The sequence below is a fragment of the Nomascus leucogenys genome, chromosome 9, assembly GCF_006542625.1.
Source record: "Nomascus leucogenys isolate Asia chromosome 9, Asia_NLE_v1, whole genome shotgun sequence".
Taxonomy (NCBI): Eukaryota; Metazoa; Chordata; class Mammalia; order Primates; family Hylobatidae; genus Nomascus; species Nomascus leucogenys.
The window spans coordinates 8,634,315-8,645,248 of NC_044389.1; positions in this window are offsets into that span (position 1 = coordinate 8,634,315).

Here is a 10,934-nt window from a genome sequence, read left to right on the forward strand (position 1 = left end):
GTGTTAAAAAATAAATTTTAAAAAAGAGAAGAAGGGAGAAATCATGAAAGAATTAATTCCAGCAATTTTCACCAAACTGAAGAAAGAATTCAGATTGAAAATGAAAAATGTCCTATGCCATCCAACAGAACTACAACTGTTCAGCAGAGGGCATGTACAAAAGTGTTTATGACAGCCCTATCTCTAGTATCCCCAGAACGGAAATAGTCACAAGTCCATCCTTATTAAAATTGGATACATCAATTATATATATATTGGAACAAGAATGAATGAATTGCCACCACATGCAGCGACGTGGGTGAATCAGACAAAATTAATGGTGAATGAAAGAGACCAGGAGCAAAAGAGCACATTTTTTTAAAAAATACACATTTTATAATGATTTCATTTCTATAAAAATTCAAAAACAGGCAAACTGATCTGCGGTACTGGAAATTACAATAGCAGTTCTCACGAGGGGCAGGTAGTGGCTCTTGGTAGCACTGTTTCTTAATCTAGGTATTAGTTACACAAAATGTTTGTTCATTTTGTAAAATGACTGTGCTCTTCTGTAGGTTATACTTCAGTAAAAACCATGTTTTTCTAAGTTCCATATCAAAACACACCATAGTGAAATTTATGGGGATAAAGAGGAGATGCAAAAAGCTTTGGTTGTGGCTGGGTGATGGTGGGGAGATAAAAGGATCAAGACAGAATAACTTAAGACTTCTTAAAAGTATTACTGGGAACTAAACAACAATGGAGAAATGCCTGTAACATTCTAAGGGGAAATTATGTCCAAACTGTCAATCAAGTGAGAAGGTAAAATAAAGACATTTCATAAAACGCAGTCTCAAAAAATTTTCTGCCTGTGCATCGTTTCTCAAGAAGTTTCTAGAGGACATCACAAATATAAGAACAGGGAAGACAGAGGACCCAGGGAACAGAGAAGAAGGGAAGAGAATTTCCAGAATGATGGTTGGAAGCAGCTGTAGACCTGCGGGCTTGGAGATGAATCCGGGTCCTGTGGAGCAGGATCGAGGATGCTGCCAAGAAGTCAGTAGCCCAAGTGGTATGAGAGGAGTTTTAAAGTTCTGTTGGAGAGCAGGGTGACAAATAGTGATAGGAACCTAGAAAGCTAAGCAAATGGAAACAAAAAAGATAATTACTAGCTACCAGAAAACAAAAAGATGTCCAAGAAAGGAAATGCAATGAGGGTCCACTACAGTGAACAATATTTACACAGTTGTTGAATAATATGAATGTTCATTTAATTTTTAGGCCGGGCACGGTGGCTCACGCCTGTAATCCCAGCACTTTGGGAGGCTGAGGTGGGCAGATCACCTGAGGTCAGGAGTTCGAGACCAGCCTGGCCAACATGGTGGAAGCCTGTCTCCACTAAAAATACAAAAATTAGCCGGGTGTGGTGGCATGTGCCTGTAGTCCCAGCTACTCTGGAGGCTGAAGCAGGAGAATCACTTGAACCCAGGAGACAGAGCTTGCAGTGAGCCGAGATCGCACCTCTGCACTCCAGTTCAAAAACAAAATTAGTTTTTAAAAATATACATATTGGGAAATTAGGAGGAGGAGAAGGGGGAAAGTACATTGCATTGTGAGGAAAAAGTTAAAAAAAAGTCTGAATCCTAATACACTATCATAGGAAGTCAATATTATGTTTTATATACCATGCGTATGTTATTTTGATAATTTTAAAAACAGTATGAGGAGAAAAATAATTGGTTCATCTGCAACAAAGTGAGAATTATTTATTGCCGTAACTTCTATTTAATTTGAGAAAATAAAACATTTTTCTATCCCTTCTGAAGGAAACCTTTAAGTACACTTTAATTTTTTATCTAGTTCTGTAGTGTACAAGGTAAGAAAATCAAATTTAAAACCTGCTTCCATTTTCTGAATTACGTTATTGGTAATAATTACAAAAATGGACTTAGATTATTTGAGTGTGTTGCTTAGCTTTTGCCTATATTCCTGTCTTAATTGTGAGCAGAAAATAGGTTTATTTTTGTTTCAGTTTTTGTTTTGAGACAGAGTTTTGCTCTTGTCGCCCAGGCTGGAGTGCAGTGGCACAATCTCAACTCCCTGCAACCTCCGCCTCCTAGGTTCAAATGATTCTCCTGCCTCAGCCTCCCAAGTAGCTGGGATTACAGGCGTGTGGCACCATGCCTGGCTAATTTTTGTATTTTTAGTAGAGATGTGGTTTCGCCATGTTGGCCAGGCTGGTCTCAAACTCCTGACCTTAGGTGATCTGCCCTCCTCAGCTTCCCAAAGTGCTGGGATTACAGGCGTGAGCCACTGTGCCCTGCAGGTTTTTAAAAAGTGCACATTAATTCAAATAAGTGGAATGGTAAGATACAATAAGCATGGTATCTTTGCAGTTTTCCTACTGAAGCAATTAATCCTAGAAACTTCCAGAATTTCAAATGGTAAAGAGAAGCATGGAGGAAAAGATGTTTACCTTTTTTGCGAGTTACTAGTATCAATCATCTTTCCAGCTTAGAGAAAGTAGCAATACATACATATGCAAACGCACAGGTTTTCCCCAAAATATTGAATTTCAGAAGTTCTCAGTTATTCTCATGATAACTATTTTTGTTGTTTCCAAATCTTGACAAGAAACTTGAGAATGAACTAAGCAAACACTGAAGTTCCCTCCTTTTCAAAGTGCTGGCAAAGCACAGCTTTGGACGAACTCCATCAAGTGTTGCTGGCTGGCTTGTCAAGACAGAGGCTACGATTCTATGATAGGGCAGAAAGAGAAAGGCTGAGTGGGGAAGGTTGTACAGAGGACCCTCCTTATCCAAAGATTCATTATGAGAGTCCCTGCAGAAAAGATTAACAAATAATCTAATACCGACTTGTGAAATTAGTCCTCATTCAAACATCTGTCTCCTCTTAGCATCTGTAAGTCATTGAACAGTCTTTCCAGTACTGTAAACATTAAAGCAAAGCAAATGGATAGCACAGTGAAAATGCTAATCTAGAAGGTGGAAAATGTCACGGAGCCTATGAAAGTGATGTTAGAAAACAGCTTGAACTGGCTGGGCATGATGGCTCAAACCTGTAATCCTAGCACTTTGGGAGGCCAGGGCGGGCGGATCACCTGAGGCCAGGAGTTCAAGACCAGCCTGGCCAACATGGTGAAACCCCGTCTCTACTAAAAATACAAAAGTTAACTGGTGTGGTGGTGCATGCCCATAATCCCAGCTGCTCAGGAGGCTGAGGCAGGAGAATAGTTTGAACCTGGAGGCGGAGATTGCAATGAGCCAAGATGGTGTCAAAAAAAAAAAACAGCTTGAACCATAGGCTAGAGATAGACTAATAAACAACATAGAAAAAAAGATTAAGATAAGAACAATAACATAATAGGTGCTTCCAAAAAGAATGACAAAAATATTTAAAAATTTAAGGGCAGCCCTTGGAAAATTGACAAGCGTCATTAAATATGTGTAGGGAAAAAAATATGACCATTTTAATGATCAAGCTATACAAGTCCAACATGAAGGGTATTATATTGTGCTAGCATCCATTTTTGTAGAACAGAGCTTTCCCCCAAAGAAGGGAGCCATGGGAGGCTAAAGTGAGAGACGAGACTGAGTTTGGCCTGGGCCATGGAGTGTGACTGAACTGGCTGAGTGAGCAGGAGAAATGGGACCAGCTCAGGAAGGAACTTGAATCAGAATGAGGAATTTGGACGGTCATCTTTTTCACATGTTCACCAACCTGGGGAGATAAAGATAGTCTTAGGGCCAGGCGTGGTGGCTCACGCCTATAATCCCAGCACTTTGGGAGGCAGGCGGATCACCTGAGGTCAGGAGTTCAAGACCAGCCTTACCAACATGGAGAAACCCTGTCTCCACTAAAAATACAAAATTAGCTGGGTGTGATGGTGCATGCCTGTAATGGGAGGCTGAGGCAGGTGAATTGCTTGAACCTTGGAGGTGGAGGTTGCGGTGAGCCGAGATCACACCATTGCACTCCAGCCTGGGCAACAACAGTGAAACTCTGTCTTAAAAAAAAAAAGATAGTCTTTACCAGGATTTACTATAGAATTTTCAAATTGGGGATTTTTTTTTTTAATTATGTAAGGGAAAAACTTACAATACATTGCAATTAGCTAATAGAATTATTATTTTATGACACTTCTGTTTCAGTTTTATACATGTGTATACCTGTGTCACAAGGCAAATATTGGTCTTACTGAGAGTCATGTAATCCAAAATTTGGGCCGGGCACAGTGACTCACACCTGTAATCCTAGAACTTTAGGAGGCCAAGGCCGGTGGATCACTCGAGGTCAGGAGTTTGAGATCAGCCTGGCTAACATGGTGAAATCCCGTCTCCACTAAAAATACAAAAGTTAGCCGGGCCTGGTGGCACACACCTGTAATCCCAGCTACTCGGGAGGCTAAGGCAGGAGAATCGCTTGAACCTAGGAGGTGAAGGTTGCAATGACTTGAGATCACACCTTTGCACTCCAGCCTGGGTGACAGAGTGAGACTCTGTCTCAAAAATAACAAAAAACAAAGTTTGAAAGACACTGATATAGGGGAAGCTTTATGGTTCTGTTATAGATGAGAACCCCAGAAGCCCTAACTGAGCCACATTGGAGAACAGCACCAGACTGTGAAGTCTCTGGGCTGTGGTTGCACAAATGTCCCCAGGCTCCAATCCCAGTGCCTCCCTGCATGGTACATCGGCTTGAGGGCCCTTTGCTTGGCCTCACTGCCCACTGCTGCTGAATCCTTCTGTCTCCCCTGCTGCATGTGAATCTGGGTCTCATGGTGGAAAAAAATATGTGCTTTGGGCTCAGCTGGACCTGGATCTGAAGCTTAGTTCAGCCCCTTACTTTACAGGTGAAGTTATGAAGCCATTGTGATGCTCTGTTGCCTCTTCTGTAAAAGTGGGGGAAATAATACCTATTTCATAGGGTTATAATGATGATGTAAAGAATATATGTCACCTCCAATCAAGCTGTATTCTACTTCTAGGAGCCCATCTGTGGAGGTACTCATGTGCACAGATTCACATACTTGGATGGTTGATTGCAGTCTTATAAAACCAAACATCTGGAAGGAGATTAAAAATCGAATAAGGGGCAGGCATGGTGGCTCACCCCTGTAATCCCAGCTGAGGCAGGTGGATCACTTGAGGTCAGGAGTTTGAGACCAGCCTGGCTAACATGGCAAAACCCCATCTCTACTAAAAATATAAAAATTAGCTGGGCATGGTGGTTCATGCCTGTAGTCCCAGCTACTTGGGAGGTTGAGGCAGGAGAATCACTTGAACCTGGGAGGCAGAGGTTGCAGTGAGCTGAGATTGCGTCGCTGCACTCCACCCTGGGCAACAGAGTGAGACTCCGTCTCAAAAAATATATATAAAAAATAAAGGATTGATTTATTTTTAATTATGACATAGCAATATAATGGAATACTATGGAGCTATTTAAAAGAATGAAGTATACCTAGGTCTACTTATATGGAAAGATATCTGCCTCACTACTTAGTGGAAAAAAAACAAGTTGCAAAATCCTGACCCCATTTTTTTTTTTTGAGACGGAGTCTGTCACCCAGGCTGGAGTGCAGTAGTGAGATCTCGGCTCACGGCAACCTCCGCCTCCCGGGTTCAAGCGATTCTCCTACCTCAGCCTCCTGAGTAGCTGGAATTACAGGTGCACACCACCATGCCAGCTAATTTTTGTACTTTTAGTAGAGACGGGTTTCACCATGTTGATCAGGCTGGTCTCGAACTCCTGACCTTGTGATCTGCTCGCCTCGGCCTCCCAAAGTGCTGGGATTACAGGTGTGAGCCACTGCGCCTGGCCTGATTTTTAAAAAATATATAGATTATTGGACATGTATAAAGAAATGCTATAATACCATAAACATGGCTATCTTTGCGAAGTAGAATTATGAAGGACTTTAGATTTCTGTTTTGTAAAATGTTTTATTTATTATTTATTTATTTATTTATTTGAGACAGAGTCTTGCCCTATTGCCCAGGCTGGAGTGCAATGGTGAGATCTCGGCTCACTGCAAACTCCACCTCCCGGGTTCAAGCCATTCTCCTGCTTCAGCCTCCCGAGTAGTTGAGATTACAGGTGCCCACCACCACGCCCAGCTAATTTTTGTATTTTTAGTAGTAGAGTTTCACCAGGTTGGTCAGGCTGGTCTTGAACTCCTGACCTCAGGTGATCCGCCCACCTCGGCCTCCCAAAGTGCTGGGATTACAGGTGTGAGCCACCGCACCAGCTGTAAAATATTTTACAATGAGCATGTGTGACTTTCATATTAAGGAAAAAAATTTCGCTGAAAACACACACACACACACACACACACACACACACACACACACACACACACACACACGTTACCTAGCATAGCAGTTCCGAGTAGTTAGTGGTTGCTGTGAGAGTTCCACTTCCAGTGTGGGTGTGCTACATCTTTAAATATTCCTGTAGCAATGAATAGCCACTGTGCCTAGGGTTTCTGCGTGAATACATACCCTCCTTTTTTTTATTCTTGATAGATTCATTATTTTAGTTGAGGCCTTGTTCTCCTTTCCTTCATTAGCTTTAATCAGCAGTCTCGGAGCACCTGTCACAGGGGATGCCACCATTCATTTTAATTTTTAAAATTATAGTAGCAATTTAAGCTCATCCTAAACATGAAAAACAAATCTGCAGTTAGTAAAGTAAAACCTTAAAGTCACCAATTTCACCATGCCTTTCAGTCCCACTACCCAAAGATGGCAGTGGTTCAGTGTATGGTCTTCACAGCTTCTATGCATATGCAAATGTGTGTGTGCACTTGTTTTTTTTGTCTTTTGAGACAGGGTCTCACTCTTGCCCGGTCTGGAGTGCAGTGGCACAATATCAGCTCACTGCAGCCTCAACCTTCTGGCCTCAGGTCACCCTCTCACCTCAGCCTTCTGAGTAGCTGGGACTACAAACGTGTGCCACAACACCCAGCTAATTTTTGTATTTTTTGTAGAGACAGGATTTTGTTATGTTGGCGAGGCTGGTCTTGAACTCCTGGGCTCAAGCAATCTGCCTGCCACCACCTCCCAAAGTGCTAGGATTATAGGCATGAGCCACCATGCCCAGCTTGCACTTGTGTTCTTGTTGCACAAATATGATCATGAAGCATATAAAAAAATTTCTTTCCACAACAGAGATTTATATATACTACGTCTTTTTTAAGAACTGCATAATATTTTACTTTGTAGATGTAATTTATTTCACCATTCCCTTATTGACATAATTTTCACTATTGTTAGCAGAGCCACAAAAATATTCTTTTACCTATGTCTTTGCACACTTCAGTGAGCAGATCTGTAAGATAAATTCCTACAGGGGAACTAGTATTGGTCAAAGGGTATCCATGTGGATAATTGTTATCATGTTGCACTGACTTACATTCTCAGCAGCACATGTATGAGTTCCTTTTCCCCTACACACTTTCACCTGCGCAAGTTGAGTATTCTTTACACAAAATGCTTAGGACCAGATATGTTTCAGACTTCAGATTTTTTAGGATTTTGGAATATTTGCATATACATAATGAGATGTCGTGGGCATGGGACCCAAATCTAAACATGAAATTCATTTATGTTTCATATACACTATACAGGTAGCCTGAAGGTAATTTTATGCAATATTCTTAGTAATTTTTGTGACCCATCACAAGAAGTCAGGTGTTTTAGAAATTTTAGAAAATTTTGGATTTTGGGTTTTCAGATGAGGGATGCTCAACTGTATTGTGTATTATATATTATTGTCTTATTATTGCTTTTATTTGTTATTATTTTTAAATATTTGGCAATTCAGTATGTGAAAAAGTGGGTGTCATTGTTGAATTTGAATTTTTTTCATCATGACTGAAGACATCATTTCTTTATTGCCACCATCCGTTTGGAAATGTTCTGCATGTTCTGCAAATCCTATTGGAAGGCTGGCCTAGAGTTTGGTTAGATGGTGGCGGAGAAATAATATGCTTAGAAACGTGGTCCTGGATAGAATGTTGAGGAAAAGTAGAGAGAGAAGATGTGTGTGGGAGATAAGTTGGATAGTGGCATACTTTTTTGCATAGAAATCTGTTAGCTGTATGGCTGCTGTTTCAGCATCCCTGAATCCCTCGCCTGGCTGAAATGCGCTGTCTATCTATTCACCTTTGTTCACAACGATAGAAATTGTGTCCAATATTCTCTATGTGCTTTTTCTCACTGAAGTCTGCCATCATAATGACTCAGCATCTGGAGGAGCCAATACAAGTGAATCAAGTTTACGTTCATCACCCAGCAGTGCCTCGTATGCCTAAGGGATTTCGTGGAACTTCATTTCAAAATCATAGTTTGAAATGGTCATGTTTCAAACACCTATGAAGAAACTTTAAAATGTGGCAAAATGTAGACAGGACCTTAAATTTAGAAAGAATGTTCAGATAACTTTGCAAACAGCTTTTTGGTGATAGCTCAGTTACTTCTTGCTTCATTGGTTGTCCTTGGTGAATAGGACATCCGTGACCCAGCGTAAGTCAATGATAAAGTTTGTTCCAATACACATTATTTCTCCCTTTCAGAATGAGTGGCCTTGGCAGATGTGAAACCTCTCTAAGCAGGGAATGTCACTAAAGGGGACACGCAGACAGACTGTGCAGGGTCACATTGTGATGGAGATGTGGGTGAAGAAACTCACAGACCCCATTGCCTTTTCCATCATTTAGGATGTCTTTACTGGTTTCTTCATTTCACCATCCAGAAATACCAAATTATAAAGGATGTGATTCTTTCTGACTACCCAAGACATCCAAAATTCAATCTTATGCAAACTTCAGTTGAGGACGTTTCCCCTGATTCTTTCGCAGCTTCCACATCCCAGTAGTTCTCCGTGTTTAACCTATCAGCTGTTCTCTATGGATGTCATGCCTTGAGATGTTATCTCCCAAACACACAGCATACACAACTAACTCATTGTTTCTCTTTTTAGAAAATTAAGCAAATATGTATATAACTGCATATGCGGGCGTCTGGTCAACCAGAGGCAACAAACGTGACCTCACCAAGTTTGTGTAAACTCAGTCAAAAGCAAGGGAACGCAATACGGTAGTCCTTTTATGGGTTAATATGATCTCACCCTTCCCCCACCACAATAGTGATCTTTCTGTTCCTAAAAAGGGAAGGGCCCCGGGCTGGGAACCCCTTCCGTTATCCCTTCTGAGTGATGCAAATCTCCTTCATCCCATCCCTCTGATGGTCCCAGTTGGTTGTGGTTGGCCATGAAAGAAGGTAAATGGCTCAAGATCACACACCTTACCCCCCACCTGAAAAAATTTCACATTCACATTTTGCTGGTGATGGGAGCCCTGAGTCAAAACCTGTATGTAGAAAACAGCCCAGGAGACGGGTTACCTGGTCACCGGCGCTGCAGCACACCGAGTTCCCTGCTCTGGGTCAGGTTGTTAAGACTGCCTGAGGATGCGCTGCTGTAAAAGTGCCTGCTTTCTCCAATTTAGGTTCACCACAGTGCATAAGCCCACGGACAGCTGTCTTCAAACAGTTGATCTCAACTTTAAATAAAATTTTGAAATAACACCTGGTTTGCCTTTTTAAAATTTCAATTTTAAAAAAGGGCAGCAGGAGGGTATAGATTGGGGGGCTATGGAAGGCATTCTACTATGGGAGGAAGAGCACATGTCTTTCAGAGTTGGCTTTGAACCCTGACTTCACTAAACATTTGGCTATATGACCTTGGGAAGGTTATTTTTAAGCTTAGATTCCCTTCTCTGGGAGTAGGAATAAGACTCCTTTGCAGTCTTGTGGACATTTGTGAATAATAACTTCAGCACAGCATAGGGCTGGGCGCGGAGTCAGGGCTGAGTAAAGGTGAGCTTGCCCATCTCCTCTCCATCTCTTTTTATGTCACACTGTATCGGCACCTTTTATTTCTGCAGTTAAGGGCAGCGCTGGATGTCGTGATGCTGACCCTGAGGAGGTGACAGCCCACTTCCTCAGGGGAAGTGATGGCATAGACACAGGCAATCATATGTCATTCATAGAAGCAAGTCCTCGGCCACTGTGGACCACCGACATCTAAGAAAGGTGGGAAGAGGCTCAGAGGTAGGAGCTACCACCCCAGCTTGGGCGTTACTCACCAAGCTACACGGCAATCTCAGGGTGGGGACAAAGGTCAGGGGGCCCACCATCCCGAGAGGTTCCTTCCTTGGTGAACTGACAGGCCAGATTCTCCCTGAAGTTTCTTACAACTGAAGCTTCAGTTCTGGCAAACAGACTACGGACCTAAGTCCTAGGCCCAGCAACGGCCTCCCCATGCAGGTCCCGTTCCGTCTTTGAGATCACTGGTCCTTCTCAGCTTTCTCGCCTGCCTCCCTGGAGAGAGAAGGCTCAGCATGGCATGCACAGCCGCTATGGCCCCTGCTGTGTGAGGACTCTTGAGCCTCCAGTGGGGAATGGCCCATGCTACTTGTTAAAAGGCAGGCTCGACCCCTCCGGGCTCCTCCTGGCCAAGGAGCCTGCATAGCTGCAGGATGCAAAGCCAAAGGCCATCAGAAGGATGTGTGGAAAGCACTGCGGTTAAGAATGAGCAGACATTCCTAATGGAGCGCGGACCTCAGGCTGATTGTGATCTGAGACAAAACAGTGCTAAGTGCTGCTAAATCATTAGAACACTTGTGGACAACAGCAAGAGAAATAAAGACACACAGACTCTCCCACAGGAAGGCTCTGTGGTATGGAGGGAAGCAGGAGCTTTGGCGACAGAGGGCGGAGGCCCTTTTCTGGTTGTCTTGGGACGGGTCATTTAGTGATGGTGGAGCTAGGGCTCGTGGTGGCAGTCTTGCTGTCTCCCCATATCAAGGTCTTGCTGTGTGCCAAGCACTGTCAGGTTCCTTGTAGACATCATGTCCCAATAGCCCTATGAGG